At 36.7% G+C, this 21,849-nt stretch overlaps 1 long non-coding RNA gene across 1 annotated transcript; it reads left to right on the top strand.

Moving 5' to 3' along the window:
- Positions 1–14,455: 14,455 nt before the first annotated feature.
- Positions 14,456–15,486, top strand: LOC311078349. The gene is made up of 3 exons (XR_014605139.1): positions 14,456–14,591; positions 15,167–15,252; positions 15,339–15,486. It is a non-coding gene; the product is annotated as an uncharacterized lncRNA (long non-coding RNA).
- The last annotated feature ends 6,363 nt before the right edge of the window (positions 15,487–21,849 follow it).

A 21,849-nucleotide genomic window follows, 5' to 3' on the forward strand; every position in this document is an offset into this window, starting at 1 on the left:
CCATGTCAGTAGTTGGATTCTTACTGATTGTATGGGGTGGACAGGTGTCTTTATGCAGCTAATGACCTCAAACAGGTGCATCTAATTTAGGATAATAAATGGAGTGGAGGTGGACATTTTAAAGGCAGACTAACAGGTCTTTGAGGGTCAGAATTCTAGCTGATAGACAGGTGTTCAAATACTTCTTTGCAGCTGTGTCATACAAATAAATAGTTAAAAAATCATATATTGTGATTTCTGGATATTTTTTTTATAGATTATGTCTCTCACAGTGGACATGCACCTACGATGACAATTTCAGACCCCTCCATGATTTCCAAGTGGGAGAACTTGCAAAATAGCAGGGTGTTCAAATACTTATTTTCCTCACTGTATTTAATTGTGTTTCACTTAAGGATTACTAAACTCTTGGCGTGAAACACACTGCTTGTATATATATGTTTTTTATTTATTTATTTTTATTTTTAATAAATGTAAGATTCTACGCGATTTTGAAGATAAATTGCAGGACAGTGTTAACGATAGGTTCTTAATGATTCTGTAAGCAATCTGCATGTAACGTGCGACCTACTGTTATGTATGACGGTAAATCATTTGTAGGCTACAGAAACGGTTTAAAAAACGTGCATTCCCCTGATCAAATTTTTTTTATAGGCTACAGATGGAATAACTGGCTCGTGACTCTAACAACAATGCCAAGCTCAACCAAGGACAGACACGAGAAGGGCCGAGCTGAGCACTCACTAAAGCCTGTTTTATACTTCTGCGTCGGACACCGAAGCCTCTACGCTGTAGGCAACGCGTTGGTTTTCATTTATACTTCTGCGTCGTTGTCCGCGTTGACGCGCAATTACACTTGCAGGGGGAGCATGTGAAACCCGAGGGAGGGGTTCTAGCAGACCAATCACAGCGCTTGTGTCCGCGTAGAGTTGACGCGTTGTTACATTTTTGAAGAGGTGCACGTCAGGATACGCCGAAAACCGCTTGTCCACCAGCGTCCGATAAATTTTTGTTCTGACGCGACGCCTGTGACGTTTTCGCTGCTTGAACAAGAAACACAATGCACATTGCATTGGAGTCCTCATTGAACACTTGCCTCATTATATTCAATCATGCTTAAAACATTAAAATATTTAATCTGCACTTACCATCGCTTCCGACAATCTGGACAACATCCCTCCAGGCATCATTTTTTACCTGGACATTTCTATATGTCCAGGCTGGAATCATATATTACTGGAAAGTTTGAGACAGCAATAATCAATTTTTCCTCCATTTTCGTGCCGGGAAAAATGTAGGCTACTTTAAATATGAAACCATAGCAACGCCCATACACAAATTCTCGCCGCCGAGTTTCCATTGGCTGCTGCCCCGCGTTTTGACGCTCTCATTTGCATAAAGATGCTGGTGGACAAGCAGCTGAAGGGTACGCGCGCTACACACAGCCTACGACGTAGCTACGGCGTGAGTTCGACGCAGAAGTATAAAACAGTTGACCCGGCAGACATTGAGTGTGGACTGGCCGGGACTGAATCTGCGGCGCGGCACGGCTTACTTTGTCAGGCGGCCTGACGAAGAAGGAAGACCCTTCCCCTCGCGTGAAGAGGGCGGCATTGCCTTAAGCCGCTTGTCCACCAGCGTCCGATCAATTTTTGTTCCGACGCGACGCCTGTGACGTTTTCGCTGCTTGGGAAATATGAAACCATAGCAACGCCCATACACAAATTCTCGCCGCCGAGTTTCCATTGGCTGCTGCCCCGCGTTTTGACGCTCTCATTTGCATAAAGTATCCACCGAGATACTTTTTTGCAGCGCCGTTGACCAAATCGACGTGACGCAACCCATCATGCTTTGCGGGGGCGTTTTTGCTGCCTGACGTAGTTCCATAGGAAATTAATGGGCTTTGGCGTCGCGTCAGAAATCGAGACGCTGGTGGACAAGCGGCTTAACTGACCATTTCTCTATGGCGGGAATTATTGTATGGACCGGTGTAGATAAATACGCGGAAGGAGATCGCAGATGTTTCGCCCGCGGTTATGATCCCGTTTGTTAAGCCTGACGCCCACGAGATTACACCAGAGGATTGCGGCAGAGGTTCCTCAAAGACGAGAGATTATTCATCGGACGGGAATTGCTCGATTCGGACCTGTTAGGACGGTAGGCTACTGCCGGGCTAAATGCTGCAAAACTGTCAATGGAATGAGGTGAGACTGCTGAGTATATACACCTCTTACCATTGATTGCTGAGTGCTCTCCACTTGTGTTAATTATCTGAACGTGCTCTTCCCGAACCTTGTTAATAAAACATAATTTAGTGAAGATAAAAATGAATCAATTTCAGTAGCACTTCTTAATTGTGGCTGAGAATACAGTTTCCGATAATACTCCTCAAAACACTGTTGTATTTGTTCTAGGTTAGTTTCAATTTGGTTTGTTTCGGGATGTTTAATTTTGAAAATTGTCTCTCTGCCTGTTGTTTCCTCAATGACAAAAGTTTAAGCGCTTTCCCTCCAGTATCGTAGTACTGCTGTTTTGTAAAAAGAAGCTTTTTTTTGAATGTCCTGTGTGTTTATTTCATTTATCTCCTTCTTTACTTCAAGCATTTTTACTTTCACTCCTGCACTCCTGTTTTTACTTTCACTCCTGAGTCCTGTAGAGAAGATAAACGTTCTTTCTGTAATCCTTTAAGTTTAATCTCGAGATCTAGTAATTTTTGTTTTTTCAATTTCTTTACATTAGAAGAAATTGCAATAATTTTCCCATGAAGCACTGCTTTTAAAGCATCCCATAATATAACTGGTGAGACTGCATCATTGTCATTGTATTCCAGATAGGATTCAATCTCAAATTTCAATTTATTCATGATTTCCTTGTCATTCAGAATATTCGTATTTAGTCTCCATAGAGTAGACTTTATTTTACTATTAAGGTTAAGGGACAGATATACCGGATTGCGGTCTGAGAGTGTACTTGTTCCTATGTCACAATTTATCACCCGAAACATATCGTTTTTAAACATCAAGAGTCTATTCTGGAGTAAACATTGTGCGCCCCAGAATAGTGAGTGTAATCCCGCCCTGTCGGGTTAATTTCCCTCCATAGATCTACTATTCCCACTTCTTTCATGAAATTATTTACTTTTTTATCAATTTTTTTTGGTGTCGGGTTTGCCATTTGAACTGTCATTTTTCGGATTTAATAGAATGTTAAAATCTCCCCCACATATTAAAACGCCCTGACTCTTTGTTGTCATTGTTTCAAGTACATGTTTGTAAAATGACCAGTCACTACCTGGTGGAATATAAACATTGAACAGACTCACTAAGGTTCCATCAATTTTATCAATTACCATAATGTACCTCCCCTCTTTATCTTTGTGTTCAGATATGAATTCGAAAATTACCGCACTGCACAACAAAATCGCCACACCTCTACGTCTACCTGAGTCATGTGAGGAGAAATATACTTTTGTGTACCCCATTTTGTTTAATTTAGCATGTTCATTATCACTAAGGTGGGGTTCTTGTACGTATGCTATCTGGACCTTGTCCCTTTTCAGTTGAGATAACATTTTTGACCTCTTAACTGGGTTAAGTATGCCATTTATGTTAAGTGATACAAGTTTTATAGGTCTATTAAACATGTGACTGTATCAATGGTTAACCAAACAAATAGACACGGTACTCTTCCCTTCTCTGCGCAGAACAGCAGAGTATAACGAACAAAAAAACATACGCAAAATATGAACATACAGAACAACATAAAATATACAAAAATGACAAAAAGGTGACTTCCTATGTAGGGGTCTACCCTTTAGACCCTAATAGGCCCACGGCGGCACTCTAAGGCAAAACCCTTCAACTAGGTTCAGTGAAGGGGGTCCTTGTTGGTTCACAGCATCTTGAAAGCTCTACCTACCCATAACCCATCTATTCAAAAATTCACAACCTACTCGCCACCCTGTCTTAACAGTAAGATCGCTCAGAGGTTTTCCACCTCACTTTGTTTCAATTTAATCCGCTGTCGTGCCTGGAGTGGTCCTCCGAAATGTGCGAAGTTTATCCTTGTAGCTGGTGTCTCGAGTGGGGTTGCGTGTAGCCTTCGTAGCGCGCCGCTTCACTCGGGTCCAGGACAGCTGTTTTATCCGCTCAGTCAATGATGCCGGGGCGGGGCTGGCATTGTCGTGATCACGTAACCTCTTTTCACAAGGTCTTTGGCTGCTTCAGTCGGTGAATCGTATATTCCGGTTCCATCTTCGTGCATCACACGTAGCCTAGAGGGGAATAGCGTTTGAAACTTCACATTCTTAGCTTTCAAAACCTTCCCGAATTTCGACATACTCCTTCTGTTTAGCAATGATGGATGGCGGATAATCATGATCAAGGTTTACATGATTGTCTTTCCACTTGAATCCTCTTGTTTGCCACGCTTTATGCAGCAGCATCTCCTTCACCTTAAAGCTCAAAAACTTGACCACAATAGAGCGAGGCGGTGCACCCACTGCTGGTTGAGGGCCTAGCGAGCGATCTGCCCTCTGAATTTGCAAATCAGGTACTTCTTCAGACAGTTGAAGGCCCTCGCGAAGAAGTTTGTCCACAAAAGACAGCATGTTAACGGAGTCTTTTTCGGTCTCTTCGGCTACTTCGGCTATCCTTAGATTATCGCGTCTGCTGTGGCTCTCCATTTCTGTTAGCTTCTCATCTAGCCTCATGTGTAGCTTTAGCATCTCCAATGCTGCATCCTCAGAGGCTTGTATCCGCTCTTCGGCCTTTTCGATCCGGTCTTCGGCCTCTCCCAGTCTGTTATTGAGACCCAATATGTCACTTCTTAGATCCTCAAATTGCTGTCTGTTCTCCTGACGAAATAGCCTCAGTTCTTGCAAAATCTCTGCGTCCGTCATCTTATGCTAATTGCTATTAGATGCTAGTTAGCCTTGACCGTTGAGGATAAAATTGTATTTCACTGCTCAAGACGCCTCAGAAACAAATTAAACGCTTACGGTAGTGTCTTGCCCCGTCGTTTAAGTTAAATTCTTACTATATCATCAATATAAAAGGGGCTTTTGGTCGAATTTTGCGGGTTCTGTCAGGAGCTCTCTACTGTGTGACCGTCATGGCTGATGTTCCAACCGGAAGCCTAAATTTGTTGGTTTTCATGCTGCTAACTCTGAGTTATCTATATAGTAGTCTTTTAAACAAATCATAGTCCAAGTTTGTTATCAGAGAAATGTAGTTCCAGGAACATGTCTACTATCACGGTCAACTATAATTTGACTTTTGTAGAAGCCTGTTGTGTTAGTAATATATAAAATATATGAGACTCAGTTTAGACTCACCAGTATAGAATATATAATATTGATGTTTTCTGGATAAACATCTGCATCTTCAGCTATAACCCTGAGCACATCTGAACCCACAGCTGTCGCCTGGAGCAAAAGACACAGTTTACAAAGAGATGTGAGTCTCTGAGTGACCAAACACACTTCTGCTGTATAAAGATGTGACATTACACACACCTCTGACACTGTGACGCTGTATGTTTTACTCTGGAAGATCGGAGGATTGTCATTGATATCCTGAACTTCTAACGTCCGGGTATTTTTCAGCTGAAATGCACAATGAAATTTTTGAAATGAAGATTTATGTGATGATACCTATTTCCATAATTCTTATTGAATGATTAGATTATCTATTGTGTAAATAAACATACCCCTGTGTTTGAGCAGGTCACTGAATAATACCAATTCACTCCTGACTGGAAGAAATAAAACACACAAAGAGACATACAGTATGTGGCACTTTCTTCCATTATTAAAGTAATATATATTTATGAATATGTAAGTACCCAGCCAGCAATGACATGTGGGGCCCAGATGAGGGCTTCATGGGCGGCAAATGTGGGCCCCATTATGGGGTTGCACCCGGGATCCACATTGGGGCAAGCCGTGGAAGCCCAGACGTACTAAAAGTGGGACCTGTCAGACCCATTTGGGCCCCACATGTCATTGCTGGCTGGGTGGTGACTAGCGTGACTTGAAATGTATTGAGTTACAATTACACTGTAAAAAATAAAATCGTAAAAAAACGGTCAATGACTGTCAGCTGCGACTGCCAAACAAAAACCGTAAAAATAAAGTAAAATATCCTAATTTAAATAAGTGCAAAATACTTTTACAGAAACCTTCATAAATCTTTTTTAACAGAAACACACAGTTAAAACACAGTTATTTCACATTTATTTTTTTTACTGAAAAACATGCAGTTAATTTTATGCATGATTTGTTGTGACTATACGTCTCTGCATCAACAACTACACAGTTACTGTCTGTTAAATAAAGCAACATGCAGCATATCATCAGTGTTTCTTTTCTCATCCTGAACTGAAGCTCAGGCTCTACTCTTCAACACAATGGTGACACACGAAACACACCATACAGAAACACTTTAAACCCCAACAGAACATTAAACACTACCAGATCTCTCAGGATCTCAGCATCTTCACTTATTACAATCCAGACTTTATTTCTTTCATACTAACATTCTTATTGAGAATTAACAGAGGTTTAGAAGTTGAAGTTTTATTGAAAAGAATCAAGTTTGATGTCACCATGATGGAGATCAGTGTTTGCTTTAGTTGGGCTCTTGACCTTTTAGCGTTTAACTTTAATGTTTCTCTGGCTGCTTTAACTGTGTGTCTCTGATGCATATTTATTTTAGCAATAAATGCTGGAGAAAATATCAGATGATCTTGGTCATTCATTGATGATGTTATAGTCATCATATGATGATCTGATTCACTGATGTGTCAGTCAAATCTCTGAATATATTAGCTTAGATTAAATAATATGTAGATGGAGAGTAATTTTATACAAAGTCTATAATTAATGTCATAATTTTTCACATAACCCTTGAAATATTGTGGCATCAGTATTATAACACTATGAAAAAAAAAATATATATATATATATAGTACAGAAAAAGTTTTGAGCTGGTTCATTTTTTTAGTAGTATAGACACATCAAGAATCAACATATGAATCTCAACAATGGTGACAACCAACAAAGCCTTTTTGTGACTTTATAGTAATTCAGATTTTTTTTCATTGTCACCATTGTTGCGATTCATACGCTGATTCTTGATGTCTTAGTGAGTCTATATGATCCTGTCTAAACATTTTCTGTATAATGACTTCATAAAATCTGAGTATCACTGCACCGCAGGATTTTCTATAGCAGTTTTATCATGTAGAATTAACAACTAATATTTAACTACTTAATCAGATATTACACTTCAGATGTTATTAATAAAGCAGAACACTACATGATGATTATTATCACTATAAAGTGACCTACATCAGAGTTTCTCTTGGATTTCTGCAATAACAAATATGCATCAGAGACACACAGCTAAAGCAGCCAGAGAAAAACTTAAGTTAAACACTAAAAGGTCAAGAGCCCAACTAAAGCAAACACTGATCTCCATCATGGTGACATCAAACTTTATTCTTTTCAATAAAACTTTAACTTCTAAACTTCTGTTAATTCTCAATAAGAATGTTAGTATGAAAGAAATAAAGTCTGGATTGTAATAAGTGAAGATGCTGAGATCCTGAGAGATCTGGTAGTGTTTAATGTTCTGTTGGGGTTTAAAGTGTTTCTGTATGGTGTGTTTCGTGTGTCACCATTGTGATGAAGAGTAGAGCCTGAGCTTCAGTCCAGGATGAGCAGAGAAACACTGATGATATGCTGCATGTTGCTTTAATTAACTGACAGTAGCTGTGTAGTTGCTGATGCAGAGACGTATAATCACAACAAATCATGCATATAATTAACTGCATGTTTTTCAGAAAAAAAAATCAGAAAATAAATGTGAAATATCTGTGTTTTAACTGTGTGTTTCTGTTAAAAAAAGTATTTTGCACTTAATTAAATAAGGATATTTTACTTTATTTTTACGTTTTTTGTTTGGCAGTCGCAGCTGACAGTCATTGACCGTTTTTTTACGATTTTATTTTTTACAGTGTAATTGTAACTCAATACATTTCAAGTCACGCTAGTCACCACCCAGCCAGCAATGACATGTGAGGCCCAAATGGGTCTGACAGGTCCCACTTTTAGTACGTCTGGGCTTCCACGGCTTGCCCCAATGTGGATCCCGGGTGCAAGCCCATAATGGGGCCCACATTTGCCGCCCATGAAGCCCTCATCTGGGCCCCACATGTCATTGCTGGCTGGGTATGGTTATGTTCTTTTTATTTATCTAACAAATATAATAGTGAAACAAACCTCCTTAAGTTGATCTGCATCCAGTGGTTTGTTGGTTCGTACAGTAGCGGTTGAGTCTCCATTAGAGTAAACCAGCTCCAGAAATGTTACAACAATAGGATCGAAATATCCCTCCAGCACCAGACGATCATCAGGTCTGATATTAGTGATAATCTCTACATCTCCTGAAGGCCAGATCAAATACATATTTAAATATTTACATATACATTGATTAAATTATATACAGAAAACAAATAAACAACACTCCCTTTATAATGGCTGGAGCAGTGACGGGCAGTGACCTCCCAGATGACTCAACTTTATATCACGCAATTCTGACTTTATAACTCGCAATTGCAACTTTATATCACGCAATTCTGAGAAAGCAAGTCTGAATTGTAAGATAAAAAGTAGCAATTGCCTTTTTTATTTTTTATTCTGTGGTGGAAACAAGCTTCCGTTCAAATCAGAGGGCTAAAATCAGGGTAGGAAAAATGTTGTTTATTTCTAAATGATGTTATGTAAAAATCTGATTAACATGATAAGTGCACCCCAGGAAACATTATAAAATAATAAATGCAGTTCATGACCCTTTTAATATTACATTAATCCAAAAAAAATAAAAATTGTTACTTTTAAATGTGAAATTAATATTGGGGACTAGTTATACTTAGTTTGTTAAAGTCTTGTGGACATTTCTCACCTTCATAATCCTCCAGGACAGTCCCTACATAGATATTAGTTCCAGTCGTACAGTTTATCTCTGAGGTACCTTAAACAACAAGTAACTGGTTTCAGGATAAATTTAATAGTACACACTATACATTAAACCACACAATATATTGAAAAACAAGACAAATAAAGCATTCAGTTTAAAAATTGTTCTGAAATACTGAAATTTTGCTGAAATTCTAATGACATGTCTCAACTATGGGGATATAATTGTTGCTTTATTCCGAAATTATTATGATCCACAAATAAATGTATATTTAAAATAAATGTATAATAAATGTAGGGATTCAAAATCATTAAACATTCACAAATAAATAGAATGTGATCAGTGTGTACACTTAGTAGAAAATATAAATGATGTAAACAAATCAACATTATCCTGAAAAGCATTTTACTTCATTAGAAGACCTTTGTCCTGTAAAACACGTTTTTAAACAACAGGTAGGTATGTAAGATAGATAGATAGATGGATAGATAGATAGATAGATAGATAGATAGATAGATAGATAGATAGATAGATAGATAGATAGATAGATAGATAGATAGATAGATAGATAGATAGATAGATAGATATTCAAAATCTGGATGTACATTGTCACATTTCTTTTTCTCATTGTCACAACAGAGTCATGTAAACAAAGTTCCAGTTCTGCCTACCATCTACACATTTCAACTTCAGCTGGTTACGAATAAATTTGACTTACCAATAGCACTCCTAGCACTGTGGACATGAAAACAAGCTAAAATAAATAAAAGAGAGGATAAATCCATCTTTTCCATAATTCATTGTCAGTGCCGCCTGTATTATGAAGCCTTTGAGGGAAGAGAATGAATATTCCTTGTGTAAAATCTCCCTCTGAGCTCTTCTTTATTGTATACCATAAACAGTTATTCTCTGGTGTAAGCAGGTATCAAAGGTGCTTCATTGAGGCCAATAATAAGGAGTGATGTGGGAGGGATTTTCTGGAAAGAAGTTGATGTTACAAGTTTATTTAAGGATATTTGAAATGTGTTGAACTCAGATTTTGTTACTGATCTTGTTTTGAGTTTGTACTACCACAGCTTCTCATGCAATAGTTTATATAGACCAATACAACAGTGAAAGCTAACATCCCAAATCAGAGTGTAAACAACAATTACTGTATTTCAAAACAATTAACTACAGTTTTAAATATATATTTCTTTTTTCTTAGTTTATACCTTACTAATATCAGGAGTCTTCACCCTTTTTCAGGCCATGGACCCTTTGGTAGAAAGATTGAGCAAGGAATCCTATATTGTAGCTAACAAGAAGTGTTTGCATTTTAGACTTGTATTTTTAATGCATATTTAAAAAAATGATCTCAAAGACTAGCCCTAAACTTAAATATGCCTTCTGTAAAGATACATGACAACAATGAATATTTCACACTCTGCATTGCTGGATAACTGGTAAAGTTTTTATTTATTTTCCCGTGTTCCTATTGCCAACACAATCAAAATGTCAAATATTAACTTATCACTGCTTGAAAATGATCAGAACCAACTATAAATTTATAACACCAACATCACTGAACAAATCAAAGGTTACACTGGACAATAAACAGGGATTATATCTTATCTTGGTTTTATATAACAAACTATTCGAAAGTGAAACATTAATGTTACACCAATACGGTTTACTTTAGCAATCCACACAAATAGACTTGTGCTAGTGTTGGTTTCTTATGATTTACCACACGACTGTGGAGGCACATGACACGCAGCTTGTTGAGAAGTGCACTGTTAACCCTTGCTGTAAAATTCTGACAATATTATACCATTTTCCATTAAAACAGTAATATACCGTAGAAAATAAAACTAGCCTACAGGAATATACTGTAAATGAACAGTGCTCAAAGTCAACACTCAGAGGCTGTTTTCCCAATCACACCCTATACCCTCATTCACTATTCCCTACATTAGTTCACTAATATAGTCCACTTGAATGAAAAGAAGTGAGTGAATTGAGACACTGATGAACACCTGATAAGCAGAATCACTGAAGGAGAGAGAATCAAGAACAGAAAAAAGAGAAACACAAGAACTACAACTGACTTCCAGCCACACTGAGTGTGAAACCAGTTTACGATTATTTATTTCATACATGTACAAAAGTTCTTGTTGAGAATTAACAGATATTTAGTTAATAATAAAATTTGTTGTCACCATGATGGAGATCAGTATTTGCTTTAGTTGGTCTCTTGTCCCTGGACTTCTTTATCTTTCATCTCTCTCTGGCTGCTGTAACAGTGAGTTTATAAAACACATTTGTTATGGCAAGAAAGAGTCAAGAGGAAGATGATCAGGTGTTTTTATTTTTTTTGTGATGATGTCACAATCATCCTGGACATGCCTGATTTTTAGATTTTTCCTGTATATAGTCATTGAAATTATAGTTATCTCATGTTTATCATATATCTGTGAATCTACTAAATGAAATCAATATTTCTGTAATCAGGTCTTCTGAAGAATATTGTAATCATATAGTGCATTCAATTTTATTTTACTCCTGCTTGACTCAGACCCACACAGACATCAACAATCAGCATATGAATCTCAACAATGGTGAAAAGTTTCATGTCGCAATGCATGCTGGGTTCCAGGATAATATAAAACTCCCAGCATGCACTGCTGCATGAATAATAATAATAATAAAAAAGAAATATTGCCACCATTGTTGAGATTCATGTGCTAAATTGTGATATCTCGGTGATTCTAAAACACAGTGTAGCTCTGTTTCTCTGCTTATGCATCATGTGTTAAAAAAAAAGAGTCATTGTATCTTATTGCTGCGTTTTCACAGTGGTGGTAATGTAACACTTTTGATTGAGGATTAAACTCTGAATAAGTGAGAATGAATTCCTTAGTGAATGAACAGGCAATATGATGATTTTGTCATCATAATCATTATAACTGCAGTCATTCATAAACTGTGTGTGCACAAGTGTGACTTGCAAAAACACAGCTCAAGCAGCAAAAGAAAAACTAATGCTTTAGCATCAGCATCCCAACTAAAGCAAGCACTGATCTCTATAACGGTAACTTCAAACCAAACATTTTCAATTAAACATCTCAATAACAACTTCTGTATGACAGAAATAAAGTCATACTGGTTAATAATAAGTGTAATAATGTGTAATGGCTGGAAGTCAGTCGTAGTTATTGTGTTTCTCTATTTTCTGTTCTTGTGTTTCTCTTTTCTTCAGTGATTCTGCTTACAATCACTTACATATTCCCTTAATTATCTCACTGCATCGTTACTTTTTACTCGTAGTGTGGATTTCCCTGAGGGATTGAAAGGGTTAACTGTGTAAGATAAAAAAGACACACCCACAAAATGTTTTTTAACAGTAATAAACTGTAAGTTATAAAACAGGTTTATACTGGCAACACTGTTGCCAGTAGTTTACTGTAAAATTAATTTTTTGGATCTCCATTGTGCAGAAGAGTAGAGCCTGTGCTTCAGTCCAGGAGAAGATCTACAAACATTGATGATTTGCTGCATGTTGCTTTATTTAACAGGCGGTGACTGTGTAGTTGCTGATCCAGTGGAAATCTTTTTATGTACAATAGTTTTTTAGTGGTCTCAAATAAAAGAAGTTCACAGTAATACTTTACTCACATTATTAATGCATTTAGTTAATACATTTAAATGACAGTTGGTCAATTTAAGGCAGTCGGTTTCTGCAAGTGAAATTAGTTAACTATAATTTTGTGCATTTTTACAGAAACAAACTAGATTACAGTAAAGAACTGTACAATTAACGGTATTTTACTGGCAACAGTGTTGCCAGTATTTTACTGTAAAAAAACTCGGTAAGGTCTAACAGTGTGTGCTATTATTTTATTATTTTATTTAAAATCTTTTATTGCATGTATAGCATGTTCAGCTGGCAGAAAATAAAATATATACATATAAATATTCCTTAGCATTTTGTCATTTAATAATTTGGCAGATGAATCTGCTTTTTGGTTTGTGTTCACATTGATTGTGCTATGTAAATTTAAAAATGTGCTGTTTAACAAATGCATTATCTCCATTCTTTTGCTTTAGACAGGCTACAGTCTGATTCAGCTAGTTATTTTGGGCTTTACGTTAATGTGTGTTTTACCTGATAAATAATCTCTGTTCAGATTAAAATACTCTTTTCATAGCTTCATTCCCTTGTTCTGTTTCCAGTCTCATTTACTTTCACTTTTCCATTTCCCATTTGTGTTTGTTTACATTAGTTATGTGTTTGTGATTTAGTTTAAACTTTTGTGCACATGCATATTGATTCTGTTGATTCACTGATTGTACCTTTAATGGTGTGATGCAGCTACATGCTAAGAAAGAGTTATTTTTCTGTGGCCAGGAGAAATTTCCTTTTGACAGGATATTTGATAGTTGATCAATACTGAGGGTTTGCTGGACAAACAGATTCATTTATTGTAATATCAATTCAACTGAGCCAAGTTGATTCTATTAACTGATCCAAATATTTATAATTAATTATAACAAGTGAAGATGTGGCTCTGGTTCTGCTGGTGTTCAGTGTGTCAGGCTTACAAATCCAGAGAAGGACAGAGAAACAAGAACAGAAAAAAGAGAAACACAAGGACAAGAACTACAAAGGACTTCCAGCCACACTTAGTGTGAAACCAGTTTAACATTATTTCTGTTTGTACAAAAGTTATTTTTGAGAATTAACAGATGTTGGTTTGTAGTCACCATGGTGTAGGTCAGTATTTGCTTTAGTTGGTCTTGACCCTTGACTTTATAATATTAGTTTATCTCTGGCTGCTTTAACTGTGAGTTTATAAAACATTTGTTATGGCAAGAAAAAGTCAAGAGGAAGATGATCAGGTGTTTTAGGCGTGTTTTTTGTGATTCAGGTGTTTTTAGTATTGTGATGATGCCATAATCATCCTGGACATGTCTGATTCTCTGATTTCATCCAGTATAAAAGCTTTGAATGTATGGGTATTTAATTTTTATTAATGATATATCTGTGACTCTACAACATGAAATCCAGCAATGTTTCTGTAAACATTTATTATGAACAATATTGAAATTATATAGAGCATTAAAACATTTCAATTTCCTCAACTAAGACACAGACATCGACATCAACAATCAGCAGATGAATCTCAACAATGGTGACAATCAAAAGTTTCATGTCACAATGCATGCTGGGTTCCGGGATAGTAGAAAACTCCCAGCATGCACTGCTGCATGAATACAAAAATATTGCCACCATTGTTGAGAGACATGTGCTGATATTTAATATCTCTGTGTTTCTGACAGTGTTTCTGCAAGACAGTGTAGCTCTGTTTCTTTGGTTGTGCATGATGTGTTAATTTTTTTTTGTAACTAATTGCTCTAGTTTTACAGTGGTGGTAATGTAACACTTTTGATACAGGATTAAAATCTGAATGAAATGAGTGAATGAACGAATAGTATGAAGCTGCAGACTCGGAGCCTGCATCTACAGTCCCGCACCCAGAGTCCCGCATTCTCAGACCCCTCGTTTTTCGAGACAGCGCCTCCTATCAAATTGGATCGGATAAACATTTGAAGAACTTAAGCCGAAACGTGAGTATCGTCAATTTTATTTAGCGAATCATACTCATTCGATTTCTTTTTTAATCAAACTACTTTATAGCTCATCGATACACCAACATATGAATAGTCCATTTAATATTTAGTTTGTAACAAAATTTGAGCCGTTAATGTAGGCTATGTTTTTTCGCCGAAAATATTTTGATAGCTAACGTTAGCCTTTAACCTTGGACTTTTTGTAGACAAGCCATTGTAAAAATTTGATTAAAATTAGTTGATATAAAGTAGACCAATTAAATACATTAAGTGTGTTAATATTAATTATTTTACTTTATATAATTTATGTAGACTACTTAAATTAGTTTTTATTAAATGTAAGTATTAAAATTAATCAATATTAATTTAACTGTGATATGAAGTTGTTGCCAGCCATTTACAACTCATACAATTGCCTAATAATCAAATTTACTATGCCTTCACTATGTATTAACCAGTCTATATTAACATGTGAGCTAGAATGTGTCATTTGGCCTTTTGTTTGGGTTCCTTCTTTTAATTTGTATTGACTGAAATGTTTTATATATTAATTAATTTATTTATATGGACAGGCCATCATTCATGGCCTATATGAGATGCAGGCATTATCCTGGCAGGAGGCTGAGGAGGTGTTCCTCTGTGGCCCTATTCACTCTAGGTATGCTTGTAATTTGCATTTGCAAAAAAATATATTATTTATTATTACACAATATTTTTGACAATGGCATTCATCTTTTATTTTAGTGAAGTCGAGGAATTTGACAGTGATTGCAAGAAAAGGAAAAAAGAAGGAGCATTCGCCCACCAGAAAGTAATTATTATGCATTTACATTACATTTTACATTTATTCATTTAGCAGACGCTTTTATCCAAAGCGACTTATAAATGAGGAGGGTTTTTTTAATGCAATTAAAGACGAAAAGTAAAGTCACTAACACAAGTCTTTCTTCCTTTTTTCTTTGCTTTGTCCTGTTTACAGCAAGATGATGTTTAGGTGATCGTTAAATAAAGTACAGAATTGTTTATTATTGGTGTTTTGTCTATTCTTATTTGAGTTTTGCTTTGCATTCAAAATATCAAAAATGTTAGCAATGTTAGGTTTTGTAATGTTAGCAAGGTATAATGTTAATTAGACCATTATAGGTTGAACTGAAAGAAAAATTCGAATTTGAATAAAAAAACAAAACATTGTAGCAATATTGTAGCAATATAATATCACATAATATTTTTCAGAAGATACTTCAATCTGTAATTGTATCACTTCCATCAGTAATTTTCTTTCAATTTCACCCACGCTCAAAAAATAACTAAGGGGTAATTTGTTAGTCAGAGAACACAATGAGTTTTTTTGGCACATGCATTAAGCAGGGAACGCAAATATTTATTTGGATAACTTTAAATAAAACGAGACCGTAATATAATATTGCATCCTATTGTTTTCAGTGGCATTTGGATTAGGGTGTTATACGATCTTTGGAACAGCAGGAGGCGCTGTCTCGAAAAACGAGGGGTCTGAGAATGCGGGACTCTGGGTGCGGGACTGTAGATGCAGGCTCCAAGTCTGCAGCTTCATAATGTTGGAATGAACAGGCTATATGATGTTTTTATCATCATAATCAATCTGACAAACTACACTCACAAACCACGTATGTGTGCACAAGTGTAAAAACACAGTTCAAGCAAGGAAAAATCTGGTATTAAAAAAAGTTAAGGGTCATTATCCCAACTAAAGCAAACACTGATCTCCATCATGGTAACTTCAAACCAAACATTTTTAATTAAACATCTCAATAACGACTTCTGTAGATGTATGACAGAAATAAAGTCATACTGGTTAATAATAAGTGTAATAATGTGTAATGGCTGGAAGTCAGTCGTAGTTATTGTGTTTCTCTATTTTCTGTTCTTGTGTTTCTCTTTTCTTCAGTGATTCTGCTTGTTAACAGCAGGTGTTCATCACTAATGCTCAACGATCACTTACATATTCCCTTAATTATCTCACTGCAACACTGCGTCAATGTTACTTTTACTCTTTGTAGTGTGGATTTTCCTATGGGGTTGAAAGGGTTAACAGTGTAAGATAAAAAGACACACCCACAAAATGTATTTTAACAGTAATAAACTGTAAGTTATAAAACTGGTATATACTGACAACACTGTTGCCAGCAGTTTACTGTAAAATTTAGTTTTTTGGGTCACCATTGTGCAGAAGAGTAGAGCCTGTGCTTCAGTCCAGGAGATCTACAAACATTGATGATATGCTGCATGTTGCTTTATTTAACAGGCGGTGACTGTGTAGTTGCTGGTCCAGTGGAAATCTGTTTATTTACAATATTTTTTTCAGTGGTCTCAAATGAAAGTTCACCGTTATACTTTGCTCACAATATTAGTGCATTATAACAGTTGGTCAATTTAAATACATTCGGTTTCTGCAGGTGAAATTAGTTAACTCGAGTTTTAATTTAGTGCATTTTTACAGAAACATACTGTAGATTACAGTAAAGAACTGTACAATTAACAGTAAATTACTGGCAACAGTGTTGCCAGTATTTTACTGTAAAAAAAACCTGGTACGGTCTAACCATAGAACCATAGTGCATATGTTCATATGTTCTAATCATTTGATTGTTTCGGGTTGTTTCATTACAATTCATTTAAAGTAAAAGCAATCAAATACATTTAGTCTATTTGTACAAATGTAAAATTAATCAAGGCTCATTTGTTATGAAATAAAAAATAAATAAAAAATCATACCTGCAATAGTGTACGCTATTGTTCTTTCACAATCTGTAACATTATTCAGTTGCTTCAGTTGTTACAAAAGCTTTCCATTTCAGATAAATGCTGTTCTTTTGGACTTTTTATTCATCAAAGAATTTTGAAAAAAAAATTGTACACAACTGTTTTCAACATTGAAAATAATAAAGAATGTTTTTTGAGCATAAAATCAGCATATTAGAATGATTTCTGAAGGATCATGTGACACTGAAGACTGGAGTAATGATGCTGAAAATTCAGCTTTGATCTGAGGGATAAATTGCATTTTAAAATATATTAAAATAGAAAATGTCATTTTAAATTTTCATAATATTTCACAATAATACTGTTTTTTTTGTGTGTTTTTTTATCAAATAAATGCAGCCTTGGTGAGCAGAAGAGACTTCTTTTAAAAACATACAAAATCTTACCGATCTAAAACTTTTGACCAGTAGATAATTAGATAATAATATATAGATAATTATATATTTAAAAACACACATACACAAGGGATATGGGACGATTACCGGTTTCACTATAAACCATGATAAAATGTACTGACGGTTAGTATTATCGTTTAAAATTTAATTATCATTAAAACCGTGTTCGATTATCGCGATTTTAATAACTCACTGTAAATCAACAGATTGAGAGGCACAGCGCACAATGTTGGGTTTTTTTTATTCGAGAAGGAATGGCTGAAGCAGTGACCGTGCTCGGGAGATTTTTCAGCCTTTTAAGAGGACCAATTCTGAGGTGTGGTCATATTTTGCCTTTTACAAAAGTGAAATTTAATCGAGGATGGTCACTACAATAGTGAAACACTTCAAATCTGCCGAGTCCTCTTGTGTGACCATCATATAGCAGACGCAAGGCAAGTTAACTTTAACCTCAATACCAAAACTACGTCTGGGAAATAAATGGGCAGTTGGGCACAAAATGTTGTTTTGAGTTGAAATATTTGATCTCACTCACTTGAAATAAACGTGAAGCTTCCGCAAAGAAAAGTTCACAGCAAGTGGCTTTGAGCCAAAGACAAAAGAACAAGTTCAAACAAGACTATTAAGATGACATTTAAAGACCCACTCCGATGAAAATCATGTTTTTCTAGGTGTTAACATGTTCTTGTGGCATTTTTCTGATGTTAGAGGACATATCTTGAGAAAAATAAGTTCAAAGTTGTATTTCTGAATTCAAATGGCTGTGAATCAGTAGCAGACGCTAAAATGCCAGCTAAAATAGACTGGAGTTGTGACGTAGTAACTCCACTGGGCGGTGCCACAAGCTCATACTCCCCTCCGCCCCCGCCCGCGCGGCTCAGGTTCTGAGGAGTAGAGAAGACGATGGCGGATCAACACCTATGTGCGGTAGCGGGTTGCAATGCTAACTGTACGTTCACACCGCCGCCGACTTGAGCGGCAAAGAAGCTCTGGCCGCCCTGTCAAGGACGCTTGTCAAAAAGTACGAGGAAGCTTGTTGACGCTTTGGCCGCTCTGACGTAGCAGCATTCTATGTTCGATCATGGGAGAAGAGAAGTGTCACACCATGAAAAGTAAACAAAATAAACAAGCAATACATTGACACTAGAAACCTTTTATAATGACAGCATTTGTATAACCGTTTTGGTCACATTATTATTTATTATTATTAATAGTGAGTGCGCGCGCGCGGCCGAGGCGCTCTCTCTCTCTCTCTCTCTGCTATCTCTCTGCGCTCTTATATGCCCTGTCAAGCGCGCCCTGTTAAACTGGCAGGACTTAAAAACACATGCAAATGATAAACTTTCACTCTGATGGTTAAACTGCAATTAATCCGATAATGATAGGAAACCCAGCAACGGCGATGATCAGCTTCTCCTCCGTTTTCTCGGAAGCTCAAGTCGGCGGCGGTGTGAACGAGGGGGAGGGTCGTCTCCGTGCCAACGGCTCCCCCCACAATGCAGAGGCGAATTGCTAATGAGCTACTGCCGCTCTGCTGAAGCAAAGTCCCAGAAAACAGCACAGGTTTTGTGATTTTGGCTAAAAACGGCATAATCATCATTTAAAGACCACTGAGAATGTTTAAAAATAGCTCAAAATATGATCGGAGTGGGACTTTAAAGGTGAACTAAGTAACTTTTTTTACCTTAACTGAACAGCTTCAGAGTCATTGGAATGGTTATATAACTTATTTCGGGTTGAATGGTGGTCGTTTCGCACCCCCCTGGTGCCCGTGAGCGGAAAATCCGCACTTGCAACTTTGAGCCGACGGGCCGCCGGCCGCTGCGTCAGGAAGTATCGTGTGATATCAGGTCTCACGATGTAAACAATTGCTTTACAGCCAAAAGAAATCTGCTAAAATGCGGTCATTATTGCGCTCCCTCACGCTGTTCGAACCCCAATGAAGAAGACGTTTTAAAGAATGTCCCATCTGCTTTGATGTCGTTGATCTATAGCCTCTGGTGTCTGAGAATCGCCAACAAGTTTTTACAACAGTGTTGTCAAATATCTATTCCGAAGCTGTGGGGGGAGCTCTAGAGAGAAACCTGTGAGCAAAAAGTGAGAATACAGCGAAGAAATCCCGAAACTACTGAGCCCTGCTTTAAGTAAGGGATAATGTAGAGCGAGGCGGTTGTTATAGCGAATACAACCCTGACAGGCTGATCAGGACCGTGACGCAAAGCGGAGGCTACCTACCAAATAAATAAATAATTTGACACAAAATATTGATTTAAAAAGGAGTTTATTGATTTAAAAAACGATTGTATTGCTTCCGCTAAAGAAAAAACGTCTCTACGGTTAGAATCCTGCGTCCATAGCAACGCTCTGTTTTTCATGGCAGCGGCGTGTTATCAAGTAATAACAGACCTTATCTTACATTAGAATTCAACCAAGCCATGTAATAAGGGATAATAATGTACTTCATTGTATACTTATTACACCGATTTTTGTTTTACCACATAATTACGGGGACATATTGAATTGATATTAATGTTTTAAATCTTACCTGTTTATAAATTCATTTTGTACACAAAACAATCGTCCAGACAAGATGATCACAACAATATTATCAAACTCTGTAAACAATAAATCAACTCTGATTTCATTTTCAATACAATTAAAAACGGAGACGCAAGACAGCAAGTTGTATTTTGAATGAAACGAGAGAGCTCGTCCGTTGTGTTACATAGATATACGCTGTGTTATAATGCGTTGCTATTCACCTTGTTCTGCTCTAAACAATGCGCGCTGCCAAATTACTCCGGTTGCCTACTTCTTAAAAATCTTGCATCTACTGCAGTATTTGCAAGGCTACAGGGTTGCACTACTGGTTTTACACTGTAACACTAGCCCAATAGACAGTTAAACAGGAAAACTGGCTTTGTTGGGTCTTTGCCTTTGTCTACATTATTTATAAATTCTGCATGTGATAAATATTGTGGGGTGTTTGGTAGTTCATCCAAAGTTTGGTAATTCATCCCCTGCCCTGTGGTGGCTGAAGTTTATGTCCCTCAGTCGTTTTGGCTCAATGTTCCTGACTGTCCCTGCATTCCACCTGCGCTGCTCATCTGTACAAGCCCTGTCTTCCCAGTTGTAAATGCATTTTCAACCTGTCATGAGCACATTCACCTAATACATTACCAGAGTCTGATCTATATACATTTGCCATGTGTTTCATATTGTGTCAACCCCACATTGCTAAACTAAATAAAAAATAAAAATAAAAAAACATTCATCAAAAATGATCTGATCACGTTATTTTAATAAATCACAGATAAAAACAAAATGTTTTTTTTCTTCATACCTTCCAAAGGATAGCTGCTGCATGACTGCCCAATCTTCCTAATCCAGCAATACATGAACATCCGACACTTTGACTCCTGTCTACCTCTGCTTTTAAAAAGACATAGTCTCCGTGCTTCAGTAGAGAAATGCGCCCGACTTTATTACTAAAGAAGTAATTGAAGGCCTCGGTGCTTTTGTAATTGCGCATCTCCTCACAATCTACACCCTCCGAAAAGATAAAATAATTAATGATGTCAATATGGCTAACTCCTGGCCATAGCTTCATGTCATCCACCCAATAAACCTGTCAATTTTGAGGGATGTGTATGGAGCTCATAATATGACAAAACGATTTGAATTGTGTAAATTTGAATTATTTGCAAGTGTAATCTAACAAAATTGAATTTTAGGTGGTAGTTTAAATAGTTCTGAATTTGATTTTTTTTTTTACGAATATTGAACATTTGTAATTTAACAAATTGAAATGTTTTTATGGCTTTTATGGTTTTTATGGTAAATGTTTGGAATAACAAGTAGGACTGTGTGCAGCACAGCTTGCCCTTTATATTGTACAGCAGACCAATTAAATTAGGCAGAATAACTTTTTATATGTTTGGTTGACTGTGTTTCATTTTGATAATGAGCAGTCTGCCATATGAAGCAACGCCAGAACTGATACTATGTTGTGTGAGAGCGCGATGCGGGAGCGCCATCTCTTGGATTTGTTCCACTGC

The sequence above is a fragment of the Abramis brama genome (genome assembly GCF_963993115.1).
Source record: "Abramis brama genome assembly, chromosome: 2".
Lineage (NCBI taxonomy): Eukaryota > Metazoa > Chordata > Actinopteri > Cypriniformes > Leuciscidae > Abramis > Abramis brama.